This window comes from Scardinius erythrophthalmus, assembly GCF_964197995.2.
Source record: "Scardinius erythrophthalmus genome assembly, chromosome: 16".
Classification (NCBI taxonomy): Eukaryota; Metazoa; Chordata; class Actinopteri; order Cypriniformes; family Leuciscidae; genus Scardinius; species Scardinius erythrophthalmus.
In genome coordinates this window covers 20,076,969-20,088,031 of record NC_138236.1, presented here as the reverse complement: position 1 = coordinate 20,088,031, position 11,063 = coordinate 20,076,969, and the positions used below count along the sequence as shown (strand labels likewise).

General features: G+C 39.1%; 1 protein-coding gene across 3 annotated transcripts in view; it reads right to left on the bottom strand.

Moving 5' to 3' along the window:
* Window positions 1-2,332, bottom strand: part of ddr1 (discoidin domain receptor tyrosine kinase 1) — a 37,451-nt gene extending 35,119 nt beyond the window's left edge. For 2 of the 3 annotated variants that reach the window (XM_081389418.1, XM_081389420.1), the window contains exon 1: window positions 1,953-2,281. The gene's annotated coding sequence lies outside the window, so the exon portion shown is untranslated. Of the gene's footprint in view, window positions 1-1,952 lie in introns of all 3 variants that reach the window. The other variant, XM_081389419.1, reaches the window with a different exon arrangement.
* Window positions 2,333-11,063: the final 8,731 nt, after the last annotated feature.

Here is an 11,063-nt window from a genome sequence, read left to right as displayed (position 1 = left end):
AGTGTGTGTCTGCCTCGTACACACACACACACACACACATTCCTTTGTACCCCTCTTGGCACTTGGTCTCCTCCCTTGGTGACACAGCACAATTCATTTCACTTTTCATTGTGCCTTTATTCACAAGTCCCAAAACCCCTTTTAAACAAAGAGAGGGGAAATAAAAGATGGAAAAGGGGGATGGGTGAATTTCCAGCTTCTTGGTGCATTCATTAGCATCTCTTCATAGCTTTTGCGCATACTCTGCATTTTCTTTTGCCTCTTCAGAAAATACAAAAGGCAATTCGAATGTGCTTTACTGGCATGACAGGTATTGCGGTGTATTACTAATGTTTACAATGAATCTAGAACAGATTTAGCAAACAGTATTAAGTCGCTCTCCTGATGCTGATCCGTCCACAAGGTCTCACACGGGTCTGAAGTCACCTCTGGTGCAGAAGGGTAGCAACTACCCCACCTGACCTCATGAGAAAACTCTTTTACAAGGTGTTGATTTTGTATGACTTTGTATGGAAATGTACGATTTTTTTGGGAAAAGGGTAAGAATAAGGGTTCACCCCGAACCTAGCTGAGGCGTCTCCAGATGTATGCATGAAATTGTAAAAATTCATAAGAATTAGCCACCAATTCGCCTTATAAAATGCCATGCGGTGTGTTTCAACATGGACATCATAGCAAATACCTGCATTGCAACTCAGTGTAGGGCACTTATAGAATTTATTGAGCTTGAATCGCATGGACTGTGGTGAGAGGATCTTTCAATATAGTGCAGAGAGTCGCTAGATCTGACAGTTGCAACTGGATGCCACATTCCCTTTCAAACACGCTACTCTCAAGTGGTTGTTAAAGACAGCTTAAAAAACAAAACCACTGCTATTTAACCCATTTAACCCCACTGTTAACATTGATGATAACCAAACGTAGACCTGCATTTGAGTTTGAAAGGTCTAAGACGCCTAACCAAAGATGTATTTACACGGAGCTATCAAATAAACGAATGTGTAATACTATCCTATTGATTTCATCATGTCAGCATTTTTACATGGCTGATTATAAGTCACATCAACAGAGCTTTTTTAATTCTATTTGCCCCTCTGAAAGATTGTGTCCATCTCAAAAAGACAAGGATTTTGTTTCATTTTGCCACCCGAGAAGTAAACATGTGCTGACTTAGCTGGAAAAAAACACTTTGTGATTAAACTGGTTAATGTGGTAGACCATATTTACAAGCTGTAAATAAGTTCAAACACCAAGCAGCAAACAAACATGAATCAGCATAGTAGGTCTGACAAGAACTTAATCTTACTGCCTAAATCTTACTGATTTAACACCGTGACTCGTCAGTTTGGAGTGTTTTCCAGACTGCTCTGCAAATACAGTTAAGAGCAAGATTGCGGTAGCCCATAAATACTTGCTGACGCGTACTGCCGGGGCCACAGGTGGGTAAATATACCACCATCAATGCCCACGGCAGTTTTCAAGCTATTTCACAGTATTTGAATGTCGGCATTAAACCCGGTTCCAGGTATCATGAACCATTTAAATTAGTCGAGTGGGTGTGAATAACAACTTCACAAACAAACAGCACGACTCGATCCGCAGCAGACCGAGCGCATTCCCTGTACAGTGGCAGACATCCAAACTCCTCACGTACACACTCCGAGACTCTTGGCCGCCATGCACGAGACAGAGACAGAGACAGTTAAGTTTACTCGCGCGACGACTTAACACATTTGAGCAGTCTAAAACAACTCTCGTAGAGTTAAATGGAAAGGCAAATGCGTTTCCACGCAGCGGTTCGAAACAACACTGACAATAGCAATCCGAGAATCGACACTGCATTAACTAAAAACAATAAAGTCAAAAGTAACATCTGATAACTTGCAAACCATAAATAAACTACACTTACAAGCAATTATCGGAGTAAGTTAGGCTATTTTCTGATCACTCACCTAGAAGTCTGACAGAACGCGAAATCGTCTCCAAATGTAGGCAATCGCCTGATTCTTCTTTTTAATCCGTGTAGTTCACTTTGGCAGGTTGTTTTTATACTAGTAGGTAAATATAGTCTGGCACAGTCGTATGACTTTGTGCTTAAAGCCACAAAAGTACCAATAAATAAACAGAATAAAAAAGCGATTGGCAAAAAGTTTCTGAAAGCAAGCAAGTTGTACGTTCCACGTTTGAAAAGGTTTGTGAGTAGGAATGTTCTGTTAAATCCGACGAGCGCAAGTGACACGGACGTCCTTATTTATTTCTCAATCAGTGCTTCTCTCTCCGCGCGCTCATAATATAAGCGCTTAGCTTTTAGACCTCTTTCTCTTCCCCTCAGGGCTTGCAAACACGACCAGGTGCTCATTTACATAACTACACTAGCTGCGTCCAATGGCAGCACTCAGTCAGGTGCTTCTTTAAATATTTAATGAGGTAATTGTCCAATCAGGAGCGAGTAAAGCAGGGAACCCGTGACCTGGCAGCGCCGCTGTAAATGATACGCGTACCTCTGAGAGACTTAAAAAAAAAAAAGTGGTACAGGAACGGAGAGATTTGGGGAATAGGAAATTTAATATTGTTGGTAAGGAAACAATTCAGGATTTACCTTATTAACCCTTTCTGGTGTCCACCGTAACTCTTGTATTGGGTACATTTCCAATACCTAAACACATTATGTTGGCTTTTCTCCATAGAGTTTGATGTCAGCGCCGATAGAAAGTAGCCTAGGTACACCTTTGTAGTGTTAAAAGATCGCATTATTACAGAGTAGAACTCCAGCAATATACCATTATGTCCTGAGGCAAGACAGTAAAAACTAGTGTGTTAACAGACTAAAACCTGCGCTCAGAGGCAATGAGGTTAAATAAGAAAGAAGAGAAAAGAAAAAGAAATGTCATTAGTCTAAAAAGTTGCTAGATTCTGCACATTCACAAATACAGGAGAAAGAAACGGGTGTGGTGCTTTAATGTCAGTGAAAAGCAAAATTAAAGGTAAATAGGACAGGTAGACAAGGGTGGGTGAGTGAAAAAGAGTTATTCCACAGCTATGTGTTGCTACTTGCCCCTTCATTGGAAGGAGATGGGAACTGGAAACTTGTTGGCAGTCATTCAGTAACACTGAGATAAATAGTGGACAGAGAAAAATAGCAGTCTACCTAGTGAGTCAATATTGTTTCTCAAATCCTATTGACCGCAGGCATCGTGTATGAGCATGAGCATGTGTGAAGTTATTGCTTTTTATGGCACGGAAAGAATTTGCACAGAGAAGTGAAGTGCATTTGAGAAAAACAGAGAGAGAGATCATTTAACGTCAGGTCTGAAACTGTAACAAAGGTGTGTTGAAGGAGAGAATGTGTTTAAAGAGAAAAAAGAGAAGAATTGTAAGAGCTCCAGTTCATACTTTGTTTGGAAAGCAGCTTGTTCTTTTTGTTCTCTTCGCTTTGAATGAACAATTGTGCATGACCTGGTTTGACTTTGAACATGATTAACTTTAGCTCACACACACTTTTAATGGTTAAAGACTTAAAGACCCAAATCCCCAGCTTGGTTCTTTCTTTCTCTTACACTTTGTCAGCATGTAATGAAAAATCTTTTTTCTGAATGCATGTTATAGATATTAATGTGCAGAATTCATACATGCATGTTTTTGTTTAATGTTTTGACCTGTTTAATCAAAATGTCATAACTGGTGAAAATGACAGGTTTCTCTCTGGTGACATGCAAGACTTTTTCAATCTTTTAGTCCACTTAAACCTGGCCCTGCAGGCTCGCGTTCATCTGCCTCCAAACCCAACTACAACCAATTAGCCTGGCAAGCCAGACCTACGTCAAGATGTTAGGTCTGGCAACTCACCATAGACACGGCTCATTCTGAGGGGCGGGATAAACGGCTGTCTTTCAAATTCCCTCTGCACGCAATAGGACAGCGCTTCAACCAACCAGGGGTGCGTTTCCCGAAAGCATCATTGGCCAACTATGGTCGCAAGTTCCGCCGTTGCAAATAGAGTTCAATGGGCATTGCGATGAACTTGCGACCATAGTTGGCTAACGATGCTTTCGGGAAACGCAGCCCAGAGCGTTTTCCCAACAGCGGAGCTAACATTAGTTGATAGATTCAACTTTTGCCATATCTGGCCGGCAAAACTACGAACACATCTTCCTTTTTTAAGAATGACTTAAGTGCCGTTCTTTGCTCTTTTCTCAAAGAAAAACTTAACTCCAAGTCCTCAGAGTCTGTTCTCCAGCAGCAGCCGCCATTCTTTGTTTTCAAGTTGCAGGGAACCGCCGCAACTCTGTCGTCATTATGTTAAGCCCGCCCCGCCTACTCTATACACGACGTGATTGGCCTGACCCAATTTAGGTTTTTACTAGCTCCGAAAGTCAACGGAGAGTTGCTAGACTACCCTGGCTAGGGTGCGTCTAGATTTCTAGGCTAACAACCAATGGATGGAACCAAGACCTTTCCCTACATTTTCAACAATCTATTATACCCAGATATACGTCACAATATTGAAGAAAAGGTCTGTCACTACTTCTGTTTCATTGTGACTTTAAAGTAGGCATGAAATAGAAAATTCAAAATGTATATTAATGATCTCAATGTGAACAGTGAATACAAACATATGTTTAATTTTTTTTTTTCAAAATGTCATTACTCAGTCTTCTGGTGAAACAACAGACTTGTCTCAGGTGATGTATGCCAGACTTCTCCAATCATTTAGTCAGTGTAAACCACGCCCCTTTCTTACAATCGACCATAAGCTCGCATTCAGATCTGCCTTCATCCAATCAACAACCAAGTCCTGCCCTACTTTTTTTTTTTTTTTTTTTGATAATCAATTTCACTCAAATATGTGACATGGAAGAAATTATCTGTCTACTTCCATTACATCATTACATCACAATGTTAAATGCTGATTGATTCAGACACTGCACCATGTGGTTAATAAAGTTGGGGGACATTAACTCATATTTCACTTTTAAATTTTATGTTCCAAGTAATGCAACTAATCTTTCATGTTTTCTAATGAAAATCAATACTGTAGAGGGCATTTCACCGCAATGCAATAAAGCTGAGGCTGCGTCCTTGAGCAGAGCTCAGTTTACCGTGCCACAAGAAAAAAAAAAAAAAACAGGAACTATAACTTTTGCACTGTGTTAGAAAATTTAATCCATCCTTCAAAGGCTTAACTTGTGATATAACCATCACTTCTTCTCATTCTACTTTCTTCCCACTTCCTTCTTTCTGTTTTTCACTCCCTCCCTTTTTTTACCTCTCTCCCGCAGGCCTAGCTTTGTGTGTTGCTCGGCAACCTGCGATCCCCCTGTAATGTTGCAGTGACCTTTGCACATTGTTTCATTTGCTTCCACTACTTGCCCCGGCTTTGTCTCACTCTCTCTTTCATTCATTCTCTTCCTGAAGATTTCCCCTCTTTTACGCTTGTTAAATGAGTGCTTTTCAACAGATCTCTTCTACAGCTAAATTTCCATTCTTGTCTCATGCGTTCCTTCTCACTCACTTTTTTTTTTTTTTTTTTATTCAGCTAAGCATGAAAAGCAGGCCTGATCCTGTGAGGAATTCACTGTGAAGGATGGAGAGGGAAGAGAGAAGTGTGGCTGAAAAGAAAAGGAGGTAAATCTAATCTGTGAAAAGTGAAGCTGGTTAGAATGAAAGACATGCAAGGACGAGATAAGCACTTAAATGTGCCTGATAGTTACAGTTTTAACCCCCTAAGGAACCACCAGTAATGCATGGCATTTTAATACATTTTAATGAAATTAAAAACTGAGGATGTGTGATGCATGTAGAAACATAAGTTATACAACATGAATTATTAATTAAATTAAAAGAATATTTGAAAGTATACGAAACTATGAAACATTATAGGCCTGAAGCATTTAGAAATGCTTGATATAGGGATGTGCCCAAATCACTTCAATTACTTTTTTTCTTTTCTTTTTTCACATTTAAAAAAACTGTTTACCTTTAATTTACATAAAGACCAAAAATAAAAAAATAATTATACATATAAACACATGTATGAAATATACAAGTTTGATGCCTATAAAACGGGGTTTTAATTTAGTTTGGGAGCATTTCCGGTTTAAGCCCTGCCCATATTCGGCCGATTTATTTCTTAACATATGCACAGACAAAACAGGATGTTTTCTGCAGAAAGGTACAATGCATGGTATGTGGTTATGGTGTGAACACTACAATAGTTGGATTAAAATCTAGAAATTACTTTAAAACAGCTGCCAAGATGCATAAATGTGCAAGGTCACAGCTTAGAGGGGGAGAGAGAAAGATGCATATGGCTTAACGTAATATTTTGCATTCACAAAGCATAGCATATTTTAATATTTCACTTTCACCAATGCCAACGCCTATGATTTATGTAATTATAATGCTGATTTAAGTGAGGAAGCTCAGAACATATGTACACCCATGAGTCCACATGTATGCACCCCTCCCCACCAACACACACACACACACACACACACAGCTGTTGAGGGGTAGAGCGGTCTGATCACTCTCACAATGTCAGGCCTGTAGAATGTGGGGAAGCGACACAAACTGGCATTCCGCTCATTCCCTTACTAAAGCACATAATCTATCCATCTCTCTCCCTCACTCACCATGGATCCCTCCCGCTACCTCAGTTATCAATGTCACACACATAAATCCTCCCCCACCTCCACACACACTTGAAGAATGGCAGGATACTCTCTATTCTGTCCTATGTGGTGTCCTCTTTCAAAATGGCTGGTTTTCTCAGGGGCCCAAGGTTTAGAGAGCTTCTCTAAAGTGCCATAAGAGAGTAAAAAGATGATTCAGGGAGGTAGGAGAGAGAGAGAGAGAGTGAGTGTGTGTGTGTGTGTGTTTTGTGAAATGAGATCAGCCATATTTGGTGACTGAGGCTCAAAGGAATTTAAGACTTTTGACTTTGTCCTGTGTGTGTGTGTGTGTGTGTGTGTGTGTGTGTGTGTGTGTGTGATGTTGAAAGACAATGACATAGGGAGATTCCTCCTGGTGTTATGTTGTTATCACATCATATTACTGCAAAATTACTGTTGGGAGTTCGGTTCTGATTAATTCGGTTCGGGAGTATAGATAAAAGCCCGCCCGCACTTACAATTGATTGGTTGGGTCCTAACATGCGCTTCGTGAGGCACACTAGCACACACACACGCAAGGTCTCTCGCTCCCTCTCTCTACACGTTCTTCCGGCCGGTAGACGTAGAATCCACAGCTAGATCAATGAGAAGCCCTATGATTACAACGACCACCATTTGAAGTGTCATACAGTTCTGAAATTATCGTACATTATAAGATTTTTTCCATTATTGATCGTACATAGGTCAAAATTATCGTACAAATACGATAATTATCGTACATCTGGCAACACTGATAACCAACAACTCAAGAAAGAAACACAGTGCAATATATACCAGAGCAAACAAGCAACCAAACAAGACACAGGTGAGCATAATCAGTAACCATAGAAACAATCAGTAACTAAGGAAACTCGGGGAAACAGGAACTGAACACATGCAGAACAAGGAAATACAAACTAAAAGTCCATGAAAACATAACCAAAACATGACAAATAAGTACTGATATTAATCATATTTTACTCAAATTGAAAGTACAAAAGTACTCACTTTTGAATGTATTAATCTATAATGCTGCTAATAAAAAACAATGTTATTAATATTTTAAAATGTATTTAATATTTGTATTACTTTAAAAAGTATTATTATTTTAACATTTTCTGAAATGGTGTGAAATAAAAAATAAGATCATACACTCAAATTGAGTAAAAGTTTCCCAAAATTAAAATACTGAATATTAAATATTATAATACAAAATTGTATAATATTTGTATTTAAATTTTATTTTAAAAAATACGGTAAAATACTGTTACTGTCCATCATTGAACTTCACAAAGCATCTTAAAAATGCAGCAATCCTGGTGTGAGACGTTAAAAACCAGCGAAGTGCATGACAACAGTTCAAGACATCCATCTAGTGCTTACGCAGACCAACAAATAAAAAGTTGTGATGGTTTTATGTTGCTGGTGATCACAGTAGCATGACTTTATGTGTGTTAAATGTATTGGTTTACACATTAGTTTGAATATACCAACCATTTTAGGTTCGTCCCTTGAGGCTTTTCCAAAAGGTGAAGGTGTCAGAGGTCACAGGGTCAGGTTGCAGCCGTGGGCGGGCGTCTGGGTGGGGGTCAGAAGGGTGTCAGTTCTCTGATCTCTTTTTTGGGTATTGGGAAGTAAAAATGCATCGGTCACAATCGCTCCTGCTCCTTCACATATCAATCACGAGGACGTTCGGTTCAAATCTGCTTCAATGCTTGCATTGATCTTAAGTCTGTCAAATCATGCTGACTGGCTTCTGCGTAACCATCTTTTCATTCCGGAAGGACAGCAGTGGACCATCACTAGAAAAGAGGCTTTGCTACAGTGTAATGAGTACAAACAGGTTATTCCCAGACCCTTAGTCATTTCCTGAGCAGTAATCCCACTTATTATTTGTTGAGCCTGTCGTTCTTTGTTGTATAGCTTTCTAAGACATATTCACAGAAGTATGTATCACATTTACACGCATTACGAGTTCTGTGCACCTGAATATTAATGCATTGATAAATATTTAGGTTTTGTTTTAATTCAGATTTTTCTACATTGTATTTGTGTGTTTTTTGTCTTTCTAAGGAAAATCTCCTTGGAAGATGAAAGCAGATGGGTGAGTGTGACCGCAGGTGTTCTTCAGCAGACGGTAATTGCGTTTGTGTCTGTCTGTGTTTTTGTGTCATGTGGTTAGATGTTTTTGCTCTGGTTGACCACTCACATTATATACTTAAAAGACTCAGGATTTAAAGAAAGAATTCACCCAGAAATTAAAATGATGTCATTATTTGCTCACTGTCATGTCTTTCCAAACCTGTACGGGTTTCTTTCTTCTGTAGAAGATAAAAAAACAGTCTTATCCATGAATCCGATTGATCCGGTACAGGAGAGAATGATCAGTGAATCAGTGTTGTTATTGCTAACTAAAACTAAAACTTAAAAATCATTTTTGGTAATTAATAATTCTTAAATAAAATAAATATAAACTTAGAAATGTTGCATCTAGACAACTAACTGAAATAAATAGGTTCTAAAATTACTGAAAAAAAATGAAATAAAAAATAAACAAACTATAGAAATTATACATTTATGATACTTTTAGTCCACATTTATTGTAATTAAATTAAAAAGAACAACTAGTCAATTCTTCATAAAGTGAATAAATGATGACAGAATTGTCATTGTTTTGGGTGAACTGTCCCTTTAAGGTCCCACCCACAGAGCCGTCTATTGGTCTGCTGCGCTTCATTCCCTCATCTCTGCAGAACCCTTCAGGGACTCTGAATCTCTCAACATGAAAAGAGAAAAGTGATGAGACCCTGAAGTGGTATTCGGCTTCTCCTTTATAACTGCGGCTGGATTCGTGCACAAGTTTCACTTCACTTCCTCTCCCTCTCCTCCACCGCCTCTCATTCTATTCCATCATGTCTATTCCATCATGTTTGTCATTTATTTGTGCCATGCTAACAGCGGAAGTCTGCGGCCTAATTCATTAGTTCCCTTGTTAGACACTCATTGTGTTCGCTAATTATGGGTACTCTGTTTCCCTCCCTTTGTCCCTCCCTCTTTCTTCCACATCAGACAGAATTTGATTCTCCCCAAATGATTGTTATTTTCTGTCTCTGCTCTGAGTGTATGAGTGGTTTGTAGCGGCTGACGGTAATAACGGTTGAGTCAGGGTGTGGCGATCAGGTAGTTCGGCCTTTATAACAGCCCATCATAAGGTCTATTTCAAACTGTCTCCATGGAAACAGAGCAGGGAGGGTCTAATTCTGCATGGACAGTCTGTGTGATGACACAACTGTCCTGCTCGCTCTCTTCCTGGCCGTTTCTGCTCTATCTGGCTCCACAGTGAGAGTGAGGAGTGGGGGGTTGCTGGGATTTTGGGAATGAGTGCCATTGCAATGCAGTGAGAGCCCAAGCTAAAAATACCCATTGACACATAGACTCCAACAAACATGGTGAGCAGCAAACAGTCACACCACCCAAAAAACACATATGCACATGTAGAAAAATGCTTCAGAACATGAAAAAAAGTGATATAAATCTACAATATTGTTCATTGGATCTGTAAAATCGTCTTAGGCTGTCTGAGCTAATTCTGTCACACGTGGCTCATGGTGGTCCTGTGGTGGTATACATTCATATGTTGTTTGATGATAATAAATTATGTCAGTACTGTTGTGTGCCAGCATAATTTGGCCTCTCTGACTTGCCGTACTGAAAGCTGAGTTTAGATTCGGGCAGAAGACAGGACACCTAATACACTCCACTGCCAATGCCAGCACCCAACTCGGAAGCAGACTAGAGACAACTGCCTGCTCATAAATTACACCGGTCCGTGTGTGTGTGTGTGTGTGTGTTCTTGAAGCAGTGAGGGTACTAAAAAAATTTAGAGGAAACTCCTATCCAAATATATACAGTAAACAATATAAATCATTTTAAAACTCAAAATCATGAGAAAATGTCAACATTTGTTTATATAGTTGTGCGAGGTCAATCGTGAGGTCAATTTGTAGGCCAGCCTGGAGGGCTAATTCACTCATTCCAGTGTGTTGAAGTCTGTTTTCATCTCGGATGAAAAAAATAAAAAGGTAATGCAATGTTATTTTCATGTCATTTTGACTTTATATCTATTAATGTGACTTTATATCTTGCAAAATTATTTCTTGTATATGAGACTATTTTTCATAACTGTGACGTTGTGATATTACTCGTAAATATAACTATTTTCACATCTCTAACAATTGTGACTCAATGTGACTTTATATCAATTGCGAGTTTATTTCTCGTAATTGACTTTTTTGCAGTTGTAACACTTTTTCTTGTAAATGCGGCTTCATATTGCTCACTGTGACTTTATATCATGCAACTGCCAGTTTATTTCTCGTAATTGTAACGTATATTTTGCAATTCCATCATTAT